At 44.4% G+C, this 16,744-nt stretch overlaps 1 protein-coding gene and 1 non-coding gene across 4 annotated transcripts in view; one reads left to right on the top strand and one right to left on the bottom strand.

Moving 5' to 3' along the window:
- Positions 1-14,993, bottom strand: part of SLC41A2 (solute carrier family 41 member 2) — a 122,657-nt gene extending 107,664 nt beyond the window's left edge. Inside the window, exon 1 of one of the 3 annotated variants that reach the window (XM_066356229.1) lies at positions 14,854-14,993. The gene's annotated coding sequence lies outside the window, so the exon portion shown is untranslated. The other 2 variants (XM_066356247.1, XM_066356256.1) reach the window with 2 other exon arrangements.
- On the top strand, positions 1,029-1,137 carry LOC136390312 (U6 spliceosomal RNA). Its single transcript, XR_010748724.1, has one exon. It is a non-coding gene; the product is annotated as a U6 spliceosomal RNA (small nuclear RNA).
- Positions 14,994-16,744: the final 1,751 nt, after the last annotated feature.

Below are 16,744 nucleotides of genomic sequence, written 5' to 3'. Positions count from 1 at the left end.
TTTTATGGGGGAATTTCAACTGATCTATTCAGCAAATCTTCACACTTCAATGAAGAGAAATGATTTGCTTCCAAAAAATTAAATGTCAGGAAGTGTCAGCACACTAGTGGTATTGATAGTAAAGAGCCTGGACTCCCAAGTCAAACTGCTTTGGCTTAAATTCTGATTTTCACCAGCCGTGGAATCTATACCTCTATACCTCAGTTTCCTCATGAAAAAAAATACTTCCTTCATGGAGTTACTGTGAGGATGAAATTACTTAATACATGTAAAGTGCTCAGAACAGTGGATTGAGCCTTCAAAAAATATTAGCTAATTATTATCATCATTATTACACAAACAGTATTTACAAAATGTTCAAAATCTAACTTTCTATTTTTCCTCCCCTTACTAAGAAATACACTCTGCATTCTCTCTGCTCTCCCTCTGCCAACATGGTTTCTTTTCTCCTTCTCCTTCTTCTTCTCTGCTCTTTTCAAAACTTTCTGACCTGTGGTGGCGCAGTGGATAAAGCGTCGACCTGGAAATGCTGAGGTCGCCGGTTCAAAACCCTGGGCTTGCCTGGTCAAGGCACATATGGGAGTTGATGCTTCCAGCTCCTCCCCCCTTCTCTGTCTCTTCTCTCTCTCTCTCTCTCTCTCTCTCTCTCTCCTCTCTCCCTCTCCTCTCTAAAAAAAAAAATGAATAAATAAAAAAAAAAAACAACTTTCTGGAGTGAAAACTTTCCCTCCAGGAAGCATTAGCAAATCAATGGCTCTTCTCAAGCAGGAAGGTAATTTGCAATTTCACAGATCACATATACCTGGCGCTTCCCAGCCCCCAATGCAAACTATCAGTGAGCAAACATAAAAATTATATTTAACAAACTTATTTGACAACAATGTCCTAAAAAATATTAAAAGAAAAAAAAAAGAAATATACTATACCACACAATCACAAAAATGTTATACATTGCTGTATTGAATCCCCCCAGCTTATAATTTTCAAATCAACTGTTTTTGCTCCAATTTCCTCTAAAAAAGTCAATTGAGTATTGGCTTCAGCTGCACATATACTAAAATTAGAATGATACAGACTAGACTAGCTTGGCCCCTGTGTAATGATGGCATACAAATGTGTGATGCATTCCATGTTTTTATCTTTCTGTAAATCAGCAAACACATCCTTTACTAACCTTTGATGAAAATGTTCCTTCTTAATGAATAAAGCACTTTTGTCATTTAAAAAAAATCAACTGGCCTGACCAGGCGGTGGCGCAGTGGATAGAGCATTGGACTGGGATGTGGAGGACCCAGGTTCGAGACCCTGAGCTCACCAGCTTGAGCGCAGGCTCATCTGGTTTGAGCAAAGCTCACCAGCTTGGACACAAGGTCTCTAGCTCGAGCAAAGGGGTTACTCAGTCTGCTGCAGCCCCACCGTCAAGGCACATATGAGAAAGCAATCAATGAACAACTAAGGTGTCACAACAAAAAACTGATGATTGATGCTTCTCATCTCTCCGTTCCTGTCTGTCTGTCCCTGTCTATCCCTCTCTCTGACTCTCTCTCTCTCTCTCTCTGTCTCTGTAAAAAATAAAAAAAAAATCAACTGAAGTTAATGTTTACATTTTATACAACTTACCCATCCTACTTATAATTAAACTTGTCAGCATGTTGTCAAGTATTGTGCCTATATATACTGACTAGTATATATACACTAAACAGTACCTATAGATATGGAACAACACAGGTCTTAAGGAAACCACGTTTTAAAAAGGAAATGAGCCCTGGCCGGTTGGCTCAGCGGTAGAGCGTCGGCCTAGCGTGCGGAGGACCCGGGTTCGATTCCCGGCCAGGGCACACAGGAGAAGCGCCCATTTGCTTCTCCACCCCTCCGCCGCGCCTTCCTCTCTGTCTCTCTCTTCCCCTCCCGCAGCCGAGGCTCCACTGGAGCAAAAATGGCCCGGGCGCTGGGGATGGCTCTGTGGCCTCTGCCCCAGGCGCTAGAGTGGCTCTGGTCGCAACATGGCGGCGCCCAGGATGGGCAGAGCATCGCCCCCTGGTAGGCAGAGCATCGCCCCATGGTGGGCGTGCCGGGTGGATCCCGGTCGGGCGCATGCGGGAGTCTGTCTGACTGTCTCTCCCTGTTTCCAGCTTCAGAAAAATGCAAAAAAAAAAAAAAAAAAAAAAAAAAGGAAATGAAAGCTGGAATAGGAAGTAGCTCTGATGCTGTTGTTAAATTTAAAGATCATATCTGATATAGCTTTTCATTTTAAAATGATATCCAAATAACATCTTTACAATCAGACAATAAAACATACTACCTTAAATCATACCATAAGCTTTATTCTGGGACAGCTGAGTCTACCTAATCAGGGGTTATGCATTAGAAAGGTGGAATCCATGAGCTTGCCTGGGGTTATTTTGAGAACCTATAATCTAGAAACCCTAAACTACAAGAGCTTTCTTTTTTCTTCTTAAAGAGAATTAGAAAGTTACTATAAAAAATTCTTTATTAATTGTTTGTTATCTAAAAGATAAAAGAAAGTGGCAGATATAATGAAGAAAATAACAGGCCAGGGTTTGGACTCAAGGGTTACCTACTAATTTTGCTTTCTTTATAGTCTGCGTTAAGTCTCAGGAGAATACACTGGCTATTGATGAAAGAGACATAATATTTCCCCCACTATATGCTCCTTTGACCCTATTGCTTTCCTGTATTGTTTACTCTTAACTTACCAGAAATATGAATAGCTTATCCAAAAAAGCCACTCTCAGACTAAAAAAAACGCTTCCTCAAAGAACTGGAGTCTTTCCATTTATGTTTAAGGTTCATGAATCCTTATTTACATAACTAATTAGCAGTTTCCACATCTCAAATATACATTAAAAAGAAATCTGATTCTGAAATTGAAATCAATCTTTCATGCATTTTTCATAATGTCTCTTGCCACTTATCAAAACCATACCCTGAAAGAATTTTTCCTTCATAGATGGGTTTCACAATCTAATTCTGTGAAGTCACAGTACTGTGACAGTATAATCATTCTCTGGCAACAAACTGACATCATTAAATTCTTATTTGTGTGATAAGGTGCCAAGGAACTGTAAAACTTAGCATTAGCAACACCATTTTTTTTTCTTATTTTTACAGAGAGAGTCAGAGAGAGGGATAGACAGGGACTGACAGACAGGAACGGAGAGATGAGAAGCATCAATCATCAGTTTTTCATTGTGCATTGCAACACCTTAGTTGCTCATTGATTGCTCTCTCATATGTGCCTTGACCGCGGGCCTTCAGCAGATCGAGTAACTCCTTGCTCAAGCCAGCGATCTTGGGTCCAAGCTGGTGAGCTTTGGCTCAAACCAGATGAGCCCGCGCTCAAGCTGACAACCTTGGAATCTTGAACCTGGGTCCTCGGCATCCCAGTCCAATGCTCTATCCACTGAGCCTCCGCCTGGTCAGGCCGTAAAGAGCTATTTTCTGTGCTCAATATTGGTTATATTTTTCTTATCTTTGCATATTTCATATAATTAGTGCCTATGAAAACCCTTCAACTGTCTCTTAAGTTCTACAATGGACAAATTTACTAAATAAAGTGATAGCTTCCATTACTATAGAGAGGTCTCAGAATCAAACTGCTACAATCTTTTCCATGTCTCAGTACACAGTAAAAGGTAAGACATATAATATTATATTTTAAGCACGTTAAATAATAAGCAGGCCTTCAGCAGACCGAGTAACCCCTTGCTCAAGCCAGTGACCTTGGGTCCAAACTGGTGAGCTTTTGCTTAAACCAGATGAGCCCGTGCTCAAGCTGGCGACTCAGGGGTCTCAAACCTGGGTCCTCGGCATCCCAGTCCGACGCTCTATCCACTGCGCCACTGCCTGGTCAGGCAGCAACACCATTTTAAAGAGGAAAAATCAGCCGGACCTGTGGTGGTGCAGTGGATAAAGCATCGACCTGGAATGCTGAGGTCACTGGTTCAAAATCCTGGGCTTGCCTGGTCAAGGCACATATGGGAGTTAATGCTTCCTGCTCCTCCCCTCCTTCTCTCTTTCTCTTTTCCTCTTTCTCTCTCTCTAATGAATAAATAAATTTAAAAAATAATGAGGAAAAATCAGGCCTCTTGCCCCCTCCTTTCTGTGGAGAAAGGAAAGAGAAGAATGCAGGAGCTTCCTGGCTTACAAAGGCAACTAGGTCAAATAAGTTATAATTTACAGAGCAGTGAAGATAGAACTTATCTGAGAATCCCTCCACCTCTCTTTTCTTAAAAGCCTTTAGAAAAGAATATTTATGTACCTTAATTAAGAATTCCTACACTCTGACTCACCTTCTCATCCTAAAGTCTTAAGGAGACTTATACCTCTGGACAAAGGGATCACAAGCCCCTACTTACCCACCCCAACCAGTACAGTGCCTGTACTTGATTTTGTATAAAAGCAGGCTCAGAACTGTATGAAGCCCTACCTGATTTGGGATTGTGCTGTGTGTAGCTAGCCAGCTAATTAATAACTCCTCAAAATTCATCTGGAGTTGGTGTCTTAATGGAACTCATAGGTTACATTACAACATTGTAAGATCTTGGGGATGTACAAATGTTTTAGTTTTACTTTTGTGTGTGTGTGTGACAGAGACAGAGAGAGATAGGGACAGACAGGAAGGGAGAGAGATGAGAAGCATCAATTCTTTATTGCGGCTTCTTTAGTTGGTCATTGATTACTTTCTCATATATGCCTTGACGGGGGGGGGGGCTACAACAGAGCGAGTGACCCCTTGCTCAAGCCAGCGACCTTCGGCTTCAAGCCAGCCAGCAACCTCTGGGCTCAAGCCAGTGACCATGGAGTCATGTCTATGATTCCATGCTCAAGCCAGCAACCCCACACTCAGGCTGGTGAGTCCGCGCTCAAGCCGGCAACCTCGGGGTTCTGAACCTGGGTCGTCTGCGTCCCGGTCTGACACTCTATCCACTGCACCACCGCCTGGTCAGGCTAGTTTTACTTCTTTTAAAATCAAAATCTATTTTCTGTTGCCTCTCCAGTAACTTCATATGAGTGATACATTTTAATCTAATTTACTTTGTCCCCAGACATCTTTATAAAACTACTTTTGGGGGAGTGCTCAGAGAATGCCTTTTTGTTCCAACAAAATATAAATGACAGCTGGGCTATCTCTTCCTATGACCCATTTATTTTTTTTTTATTTTTCTTTTTTGGTGATGGAGACAGAGTCAGAGAGAGGGGCAGATAGGGACAGACAGACAGGTACAGAGGGAGATGAGAAGCATCAATTCTTCGTTGTGGCACCTTAGTTGTTTATTGATTGCTTTTTCATATGTGCCTTGACTGGGAGGCTACAGTAGACCAAGTGACCCCTTGCTCGAGCCAGCAACCTTGGGCTCAAGCTGGTGAGCCTTGCTCAAACCAGATGAGCCCGCACTCAAGCTGATGACCTTGGGGTTTCGAACCTGGGTCTTCTGTGTCCCAGTCCTACGATCTATCTATTGTGCCACTGCCTGGTCAGGCATCTCCCTATGACCAATTTCTTATTGCTCTGTACTCCTGGGGAGGAGAAACCCCAACATCAGAAAGTTTGATGTTCTTATCTCTACACTGTTTTAATATAAGAGTACTTTTTATTAAATTATCCTTTAAATAATTGAATGTGGTTGTATCACATGATTTCAACTAAAAAAAAATACTAATTTCTATCCCTGGCCAGGTAGTTCAGCTGGTTAGAGAGTCATCCCAGTGTACCAAGGTTGTGGGTTTGACTGCCTATCAGGGCACATACAAAAATCAACCAATGAATTCATAAATAAGTAAAATAACAAATTGATGTTTCTCTCTCTCTTCCTCCCTCCCCTTCTTTAAAGTCAATTAAAAAAATTTTTAAGGGCCCTGGCCGGTTGGCTCAGTGGTAGAGCGTCGGCCTGGCGTGCAAGAGTCCTGGGTTCGATTCCCAGCCAGGGCACACAGGAGAAGTGCCCATCTGCTTCTCCACCCCTCCCCCTCTCCTTCCTCTCTGTCTCTCTCTTCCCCTCCCGCAGCCAAGGATCCACTGGAGCAAAGTTTGCCCAGGCGCTGAGGATGGCTCCATGGCCTCTGCCTCAGGCACTAGAATGGCCCTGGTTGCAACAGAGCAATGCCCCAGATGGGCAGAGCATCGCCCCCTGGTGGGCATGCTGGGTGGATCCCAGTCAGGCGCATGCGGGAGTCTGTCTGACTGCCTCCCTGTTTCCAACTTCAGAAAAATACAAAAAAAAAAAAAAAAAAATTAAGATTTTCTAATAAAAACTTTTTTCAAAAGCAACATCAAGATCGCTTCTGCTACTATGTAACAGCTCTCACATTAAGGGTATTTACACTCTATCAACAAAGATTTGCTTAGTCTTTACTGGGTACCAGACACCTCCCTAAATGCCAGAGACTCAACATGAATGAGACGGAGGCAAGGTCTGCTCTCATAGATCTTTCAGCTTCGGCACAAAGGCACTTAGGCAAACAAGAAATCTTTATGAAATGCAAGGGTCCAGCACAAAACATAGTGGAATGATTCTTTGGAAAAAGAGATTGGAGGAGGAAAAAACAAGATTGAAACCAATTTTGGAATACCTGTAACAATGGGCCAAGAAATTTAAAGTTTACATTTAAAATACTAGTCAAAGGGATCTGTAGAAAATATAAATCTAATAAGGCCCTGATTAAAATTTTTCAGTATCTTGTCATCTCCTCTAAGATAAATCCGAAGTCTTTAATAAGGTTAACTATTGAATAAATCCTGCATAATCATCCTCACCTACCCACGACCTTTGGCTGTGGTCACACTGGACCTGTTTGCTCTGTTGTAGGGGTTTTCTAACTATATACCACAATCTAATAAGTATCTCTGTGTGACACTCTTTTCTATTTTATTTCTTTTTTAAAACACATAGGTCACACAAACAAAAAAAGTGAAAGAAAATAAACATACAGGTCACAACCCACTAAACTGAATTTACAATCTACTGGTAGGTGCCTAAGTGCCTGCAGTTTGAAAATACTTTAGTATATGACACTCTCACACTTCTTAGCCTTTCCTCATGTTCTTTCCACCTGAATCGCTATGGCTCATCCTCACTGTTCCCTTTTACCTGACTAGTTCATATTCTACTTTATGATCTTAGCTCCTACACACCACTTCCCTGACCCTCTTAGATTAGTCTCCCTCCTCTGTGGTCCCAAAGCACTCCATGCTTTCTACCATTTACTATGCTTTACTGTAATGGTACTTGTATTTGTTGTCTCTCTAGGCTGTAAATTTCACAAGAGCAAGTAGTTTGTGCACTGATGAATTCTGATGGCCTAGCCTAGTGCCTACTGTATATCAGACACTCAATAGATATGGGAGGAGTAAAACAAGGAAATGAATAATCTATATCTTTAATCACAATGAAATGATCACCCATTTAAAAGCCATTTAGTTCTTTTCTACTTTTTTTTTACAGGGACAGAGAGAGAGAGAGTCAGAGAGAGGGATAGATAGGGACAGACAAGAACGGAGAGCGATGAGAAGCATCAATCATCAGTTTCTCGATTGATTGCTTTCTCATATGTGCCTTGACCGGGGGCCTTCAGCAGACTGAGTGACCCCTTGCTTGAGCCAGCAACCTTGGGTCCAAGCTGGTGAGCTTTTTGCTCAAACCAGATGAGCCCACGCTCAAGCTGGTGCCCTCGGGGTCTCGAACCTGGGTCCTCCGCATCCCAGTCCGACACTCTATCCACTGCGCCACCGCCTGGTCAGGCCATTTAGTTATTTTCAAGGAAAACATGTTCTTGGTTTCAATTTTATAAATGGTGATTAAGTTCGTAAGCCAGCCTACAATATTACCCACAAAACACTTAACTAATGAGAAAGTGGCTGCTTATTTTCTTCTGTGCAATGACATCAGAACTCAGGGACCATAGGAACACTCTTCTTTCTTTCCACCCCACCAGTGGTTCCTCCTAAAGGAAAAAGATTGATCTAGTGGCTAAAATAGGGATAAAGGTCAGTATTCCAGATAAGCCCCACCCCTGAGCATTCATTGGCTCTCTTGTTTTTCACGTCTTCAAGGTGAGAAAGTTTTCCTTTCTATTTCAACTCCCAAGAGATAAACTCCCTGGAGACAGGACTTTCGTTCTCTGCAGGAGAGACCTGCAGTTTTAAGTGCTACAGTTTTATGGGGGTAGGTCAATTAAGAAGGAATAGAGTAAGCACAAGTCTAAGCTAAATTCTCCAGTACAGCTTTATCATAAATGACTATGAAATTATACTTTAGTACTCTAATCCTTATCTGGCTTCTTGGATTTTATCTCAGTTCGACCAGAATCTGGAGAAGGGATATACTTAGCACACTGAAAAGCTGAACAACAGTAACTCCAGTCTGATGCTGGGTCCTAGAACAGCAGGCAGGGAGGAGCAAGTTGAGCAAATAAAATGGGAAGAGAAATGGGATAAGGACAAGGTTTGTTCTACTTTCCCTATTTAGAGTTTTTCTTGGGCAAAGTTGTCTGAAAAAGCTGAATCTACTTTATATCCTACAACCTTCCCTTCTAACCTGTTTCTCACTTGTGCTTTTCTTACCTTCCAGACCCCTTATGCTGTCGAAAGATCTCCATTTTCAACACCCCCACTTTTAGACATAGAGCAGTTTGCCCAAACCTCCCAAATGTTCCATGACCTATACTACTTACCTCTCCTAACCCCCCTCATGTCAAAACTCATTTCCTTAGTGCAACTGATCATGTGAAGAGCAATCTGATTAAATCCATTCACATTAGATTAGCTACCTGGCTGACAGTCTTAGCCTTTGAATCCTACTATAGACAGATTGAGACAGATTTTTTATTTTATTTTAAAGCTACAGAACTCTGCAATAATTTCAGGGGAAAGATGAGGAGTGTTTAGAAGTCTCCCATAAAGGAGGTAGGCCCACTCTGACCAGCATTTTCTGGGGATCGTGTCCTCAAAGCCGTTCCCCCAGACCTCTCCAGGAGGCAGGGAAGCACAACCAGAGAAAACACTTGTAGCTACCGGATATTTATACAACCATCGGGTAAGTTGGTAACAAATTAGGTTGAACAGGTTATATTTTCAATGACTGATAATCATTCCATTTGCTAAAAACAAAACAAAAAAATCAAACACTCAGGTTATATATATATTGAAATTACTAGCCTCATCCTACTAATGGAGTCAATCAGGCATAAATGGGTTAAATGTTTCCATTGTGTTATAATTTGGTAGTTGAAGCAGAAGATTGGACTGCTCTTCACACTCTTTCAATAAATTGCTTATCCATTATTTCCACTTGGAAATTTTTGTCTACATATAATGTCTCTGAAATTTGGCCACACATATATATATCTTTATTATATGCGGCTTAAGTATCTGTTTGTCGCCGATAGTTTATTGGTTACTTGCGTAACTGTACTAGCCAATGGGGTGAAGTTGCCACGGCTGAACGCAAATTGAGCGGGTCAGGGGGAAGGTGAACATTTGTTTGCATTGGCAATCATCTGTTTTACATAAAAACTACGTCTTAACGTAATTTCTTTTAAGAATGCCTCCTAGAAAATACAGCTCTGAAGAGGAGAGAAAAGGAGCTAAAGCTGCACAAAAACAGCTTTCTCGACAAAAAGAAACCACTGAGCAGAGAAAGACAAGGCTTGCTTCAGTCGCAGAGCAAATGCGTCTTTCTCGGCAAAATGAGACTGATGAGCATAGAGAAACAAGGCTTGCCTCAGGTGCAAGACAAAAAAGCCTCTCTCGACAAAATGAGTCCCTTGAACAAAGGCAGGAGAGAAATGCAAAAAAAACGACAGAGTAATGCTGACCGAAACGCAAAAAGGATTAAAACATATTTAAATCACCTTTATTTATTGAGCTAGTGGTGGCTCTTAAGAAATGTACCACCAGTGGTTTCCTTCATTGCACTCTACTTTAAGCAATTAAGCAAGTAGAAGGGGGAAACCCCGTGGGGCACTAAGCAAAGGGGCGATCTCGCCGCCTGCCCTGGGTAATTCAGTTTGAATTAGCAGACACCTTTGCATAAATCATTTTAATTACAATTTATAATATCTAGAACAGCGGTCATTTCGTATGACCGCCGGGCTTTCTAGTATATATATATTGTGTGTGTGTCTGTGTGTCTATGACAGAAACAGAGACAGGCAGCCAAGAAGGGAGAGAGATGAGGAGCATCAATTCTTTGTTGCGGCACCTTAGTTGTTCATTGATTGCTTTCTCATATGTGCCTTGACAGTGGCCCTTCAGCAGACCGAGTGACCCCTTGCTCAAGCCAGCAACCTTGGGTTCAAACTGGTGACCTCGGGGTCTCGAACCTGGGTCCTCTGCATCCCAATCTGACTCTCTATCCACTGTGCCACCGCCTGGTCAGGTGGTAATATACTTTTGAACAGTCATATTAGAGTAATAGAAAAATGGGCTTGAATTTTTTTTTTTTAGATTTTATTTATTGATTTTATGGCAGGGGAGAATGAAGTAGTTGCTTCACTCTAGCTGTTCATTGGTTGCTTGTGGTATGTGCCTTGAATGGGCAAGTTCAGGGTTTTAAACCAGCGACCTCAGCAATCCAGGTCGGTGCTCTCTCTACTGCGCCACCACAGGTCAGGCTAGGCTTGAATTCTCAATCATTCCAAGTGTCATGTCTTTTTCACTGTTTTTTTTTTGCTATGAAAGACCTGAAGCTAATTCTGAATTTGTGTACACTCTGAAAAATTTTTTTATTGGTTGATTTCTAAGAGACAAAGAGAGGGAGGCAAAGGGAGAGGGAGGTAGGGAGAGAGAAGCATTTATTTGTTGTTCCACTTAGTTGTACATTCATTGGTTGCTTTCTGTATGTGCCCTAGGGATTGCATCCACAACCCTGGCATTCTGGGATGACACTCTAACCAACTGAGCTAACCTGCCAGGGCTGCACTCATAAATTAACCAAAAATAAGCATAGCAGCATTCATTCATCTGTATGTGAATCTTAACTTCAGCGCCATCAAAAATATTTATTTGAGGCCCTGGCCAGTTGGCTCAGTGGTAGAGCATCGACCTGGCGTGCAGGAGTCCTGGGTTCGATACCCGGCCAAGGCACACAGGAGAAGCACCCATCTGCTTCTCCACCCTTCCCCCTCTCCTTCTTCCCTGTCTCTCTCTTCTCCTCCTGCAGCCAAGGCTCCATTGGAGCAAAGTTGGCCCGGGCGCTGAGGATGGCTCCATGGCCTCTGCCTCAGGCACTAGAATGGCTCTGGTCGCAACAGAGCAACGCCCCAGATGGGCAGAGCATCGCCCCCTGGTGGGCATGCCGAGTGGATCTCAGTCGGGCACATGCGGGAGTCTGTCTGACTGCCTCCCCGTTTCCAACTTCAGAAAAATACAAAAAATATATATGTATTTATTTGCCACCCGTATATAAATATAATTAAAATAAAGACTACACAAACTTAGAAAAATAGGATCTTCCACCTTGCCTGAGAAGCATGTGAAATTTTAATTGAATAATAGGTGTCTGTCAATTTTTATTAGTTTGCTTAGCTAGCCACCAAAATAATTTGTAATTAAAGTGATAACTGAGACTTTTTTTCATAGAATATATAAAAATGCTAAATATGTGTGGTCTCTCTTGACTCTAGTCATGAACACAACTTTTGTAGCTTTTTTCAAAATGCCAGAAAAGGAAAAGGGGCAGTAAGATGCCCAAGAATTGATTGTGTATTCTGAAAGACTTCAGTGGCACTTATTTAACTTTCCCCAGTAGAAGCAGTATGTTGCTTAATATTGGGTTGATTGTCTTTATTAGTCAGAGCTAGACCCCTAACCAAAAACAAGTTTTTTGTTTGTTTTTTGGGTTTTTTTTTTTAGTGAGAGATTGAGAAAGAGAGGGATAGACAGACAGGAAGGGAGAGAGATGAGAAGCATCAACTCATAGTTGGGGCACCTTAGTTGTTCATTGACTGCCTCTTATATATGCCTTGACGGGGGGGGGGGGGGCTCCAGCCAAGCCTGTTACCCTTACTCAGTGACCTTAGGCTTCAAGCCAGTGACCTTTGGGCTCAAGCCACAGACCATGGGGCCATGTCTATGATCCCACACTCAAGATGGTGAGCCCGCACTCAAGCCAGTGATCTCAGGGTTTTGAACCTGGGTCCTTGGTATCCCAGGCTGACACTCTATCCACAGTCTGGTCAAGCCAAAAAAATTTTTTTCCATAAATGAACAGTATAATTCAAAATAGCCTAACTGGTGATGGCACAGTAAACAGAACTTCGACCTGGGATGCTGAGGTCCCAGGTTTGAAACCCCGAGGTTGCAGGCTTGCGCAAGGGGTTAATGGCTCACTAGAGCCCCCTGGTCAAGGCATGTATATGAGAAGCAATCATTGAACAACTCAAGTGACACAACGATGAGTTGATGCTTCTTCACCCCTTCTAAGCAATATAACTACGAGTTGATGCTTCTCCTCTCTCTCTCTCTCTCTCTTTCTAGGGCATGTACAAAAAAGGAAATAAATAAACAAACATAACCCAACTGAAACATTGGAAATATCTGAATAAACATTTCTCCAAAGAAGATATACATAAGCACAGGAAAATATGCTCAACATGATTAGTCACCAGGGAAATACAAATCAATACCATTTCACACCCAGTAGGATGGCTATAATAAAAATTAGCCAATAGAGACCTGTGGTGGCGCAATGGATAAAGCGTCGACCTGGAAATGCTGAGGTCGCTGGTTCGAAACCCTGGGCTTGCCTGGTCAAGGCACATATGGGAGTTGATGCTTCCAGCTCCTCCCCACCTTCTCTCTCTGTCTCTCTCTCCTCTCTCTCTCCCTCTGTCTCTCTCTCTCCCTTTCTTTCTCCTCTCTAAAATGAATTAAAAAAATTAGCCAATAGACAACAAGTGATGGTGAGGGTGTATAGAAACTGGAATCCTCATACACTGTTTGGTGGGGATGTAAGAAAGTGATGCTACTTTGGAAAAGTTGGCAGTTCCTCAAAAGTTAAACATGTATGGGCCCTGGCTCGTTGGTTCAGCAGTAGAGCGTCGGCCTGGTGTGCGGGAGTCCCGGGTTCGATTCCCGGCCAGGGCACACAGGAGAAGCACCCATCTGCTTCTCCACCCCTCCCCCTCTCCTTCCTCTCTGTCTCTCTCTTCCCCTCCCGCAGCCAAGGCTCCATTGGAGCAAAGTTTGCCAGGGCTCTGAGGATGGCTCTGGATGCAACAGAGTGACGCCCCAGATGGGCAGAGCATCGCCCCCCCTGGGTGGGCATGCCGGGTGGATCCTGGTCGGGCGCATGCGGGAGTCTGACTGCCTCCCCGTTTCCAGCTTCGGAAAAATGAAAAAAAAAAAAAGTTAAACATGTATGCATACCCAAGAGAAATGAAAGCATATGCCCACATAAAAACATTCACAAATGGCCTGACCAGGCGGTGGCGCAGTGGATAGAGCGTCATACTGGAATGTGGAGGACCCAGGTTCGAGACCCCTAGGTTGCCAGCTTGAGCCCAAGGTCGCTGACTTGAGCAAGGGGTCACCCCATCTGCTGTAGTCGTGTGTCGTCCCCCCCCGCCCCCGTCAAGGCACATATGAGAAAGCAATCAATGAACAAATAAGGAACCGCAATGAGGAACTGATGTTTCTCATCTCCCTCCCTTCCTGTCTGTCCCTGTCTCTCTCTCTCTCTCTCTGTCACAAAAAAAAAAAAAAAATCACAAATGTTCTTAGCAACATTATTCACAATGGTCAAAAAGTGTGACCGTCCTTAATGTCCATCAACTGGTGAATAGATAAGCAAAATGAGATACTATGGTACACCAATACAATGGGATATTATCCATCCATAAAAAAGACTCAAGTTCTGATGAATCTTGAAAATATTATGCTATGGCAAAGAAGCCAGTCCCCAAAACCCACATACTATATGATTTCATATCTATGAATTTTCCAGAATTGGGAAATCCACACAGACAGAAAGTAACTTACTGTTGCCAAGGGGCGGGGTAAGGGGGGGAAGAAGGAGTGACTACTAACTGGAAACAGGGTTTTATTCTGGAGTGATGAAAATGTTCTGGATAGTGCTGATAACTGCAGAACTTTGTGACTATACTTAAAGTCGCACTTTTAAAGGATGAATTTTATAATATGTGAAATATATCACGATTAAAAAAATTGTTCAATTACATATGTGTACTATACATGTAAGATGATAGCTAGCATATGGATATGTAACCTGTAAATGAACACTTTGGGTTTGTGTATGTGTGTGCGCGTGTTTTACTGAGATTTACTTCACACATATAAAAAAACCAACAAAAAAGAAAGAAACACAGTGACTCAGAACAAATGCCAAGCCCTGAAGCAGTGGATTTGGAGTGTGCCTGAGCCCGCCTCGCAGCCTCTCCATCCGTACTCCCCTTCCACCCATCACTCGGCCACCACCGCGGTGTGACCCAGTGTCCCGGCCCGGGACGACCCACCGCGGCAGCCCGCGTCCGCAGACGGCGCCCAGAGCCAGCCTGCCCTCCCGCCCGAGGCTGCGCAGGCACGGCGGGCCGGGCTCCGGCGCCGGCGATGCCCGCGGCCAGGAGGGGCACGGCGGCTGCGGCGGGCCGCGCCCAGCTCCCCCGGCTCCCCGCCCAGGTCCCGAGCCCGGGTCCCGCCCCACCTCCCTCTGGCACCTGAGATGCGCCCGAACCCGGCGCCGCGGCCAAAGCCAGGACTTCCCCTCCATTACCACCTGCCACGGAGCGCGGCGGCAGCCGAGATGGAGAGGGGACCCCGCCTCCTCAGACCCGACCAAGGCACCTGGGGCGAGGAATGGATGGGGCATTCACCTAGGACCCCCGCGACGGCCGCGGGGCCAGCGACTCCTGCCTGCTCGCGCCTCCTCGCGCCCTCGCGGCCCGGCGCTGACAGCCCAGGAGCCGGCGGCCCGCTCGCTCCCTGCCACCCGCCCCGCCCCCGCGCGGCCGCCGAGCGCAGGCGCAGGCGCGGCCCCCTCCGAGCGGGGAGAGCGAGGTGGGGGAGGGTGGGGGTGAGCTCGAGCCTGATGATGTGGCCGTTTGGGCGGCGACCTGGGGCGCGAACTCCGCCCCCTACCGGACCCTTGGCCGCACCTTGAAAGAAGCCGACGGAGGGCGGGATTGAAGAGAGGAACGGTAACTCTCCGGGAGAGAAGGGCTGTGGCCTCTTTCTGGCAGCCCACTCCATCCCCTCCGACCACGCGCAGCCACATCACCGAATGCTCCTTCGTCCCAACCGCCAAGTCCATGACTCATGTTCTGTGTTCTCAAACCAAGGGTTAGCCGGGTTCGCTTTTTCTTCTCGCAGAATGCGATTGAAACCAAGGCACGTGTAACTGGATGCCTTTCGCAGAGCAGCGCGCCTTGAGCCGAGGGCGGAGAGAAGGGGTCGGACTAGAAGAGGACGAGATTCAGGGCAGCTCCGAGCACCCTCCCAGTGGGGAGAGGTGTGCAAGCACAGTCCACCGCGCCGCGGAGGTGGCTAGAATGCCAGACTTTTGAAGTTGGCCCACGCTTGCTTTTAAATGTAGGTAAAAGCGAGCCAACGTTTGCAATGTAAAACCAAGAACGAATTTTGTTATTTAACAGCTGTTTGTTGAGCACCTTTTGTATATGATTCAGGTAATGGACCACGCCCCCGCGGGCTATTCCAGGGAACACAACAAAGGTGTCAGTTCTTAGGTACTTTATCCTAAGGGAGAGAGTGTTATTGTAAAGATTACACAGCTGCCTGACCAGGTGGTGGCGCAGTGGATAGAGCATTGGACTGGGATGCGGGAGGACCCAGGCTCGAGACCCCGGGGTTGCCAGCTTGAGCGTGGGCTCATCTGGTTTGAGCAAAAATTCACCAGCTTGGACCCAAGGTCGCTGGCTCAAGCAAGGGGTTGCTCGGTCTGCTGAAGGCCCGAGGTCAAGGCACATATGAGAAAGCAATCAATGAACAACTAAGGTGTCGCAATGAAAAACTAATGATTGATGCTTCTCATCTCTCCGTCCCTGTCTATCCCTCACTCTGACTCTTTCTCTGTCTCTGTAAAAATAAATAAATAAATAAATAAATAAATAAATAAAGATTACACAGCTAATGACATTCTTTTCCTCAAATTAGAGCTTCCACCAACTTAAAGTCACACCAGTGATTTAGTAGCAGCTTCTCAGGTGCTAAAAGACACCAAAGCGTACATTTATCCAGTTTATTTTTCTGCTGAAGTTTTGACTGTCACCTTCAGAGTTAAAAGTGCTTCCGTATGTCTTGGCCATCTGGTGTTAAGCTTTTCTAAATGACTCATGTGAAAATAAATAAATAAAATGGCCCAGGCAGGTGTTCCTCACTGCCTAAGCACAGTGAGGAATAAAAGTGTAATTGCAAGGAATATGGAAAAACAATATTTCTACTGTATTTCCAGTGGTTTTCTCCTTATATTTTTAATTACATATCACTTGAAGATAATTAGCCGCTCTTGAAATTTTGCCAGAAGTCAAGTTCCAACCAGATCAATGTTCCTCTACTGGGTCATGTAATCTTTCAAGATTCTGCACTAAGTATACCATATCTCCCCATGTATAAGACACACCCTTTTTCAAAAAATTTGGAGTCTAATAACTGGGTGTGTTTTATACATTGTTTATGGCATTTAAATGCCATAGATGGAACTGAGAACGAGGCAATATATGAAGACAGTGATTCATCATCAGACACAGA

This window comes from Saccopteryx leptura, chromosome 1 (genome assembly GCF_036850995.1).
Source record: "Saccopteryx leptura isolate mSacLep1 chromosome 1, mSacLep1_pri_phased_curated, whole genome shotgun sequence".
Classification (NCBI taxonomy): domain Eukaryota; kingdom Metazoa; phylum Chordata; class Mammalia; order Chiroptera; family Emballonuridae; genus Saccopteryx; species Saccopteryx leptura.
Note: the sequence above shows the minus strand (reverse complement) of the source record. Positions and strands in the feature narration are given on the sequence as shown.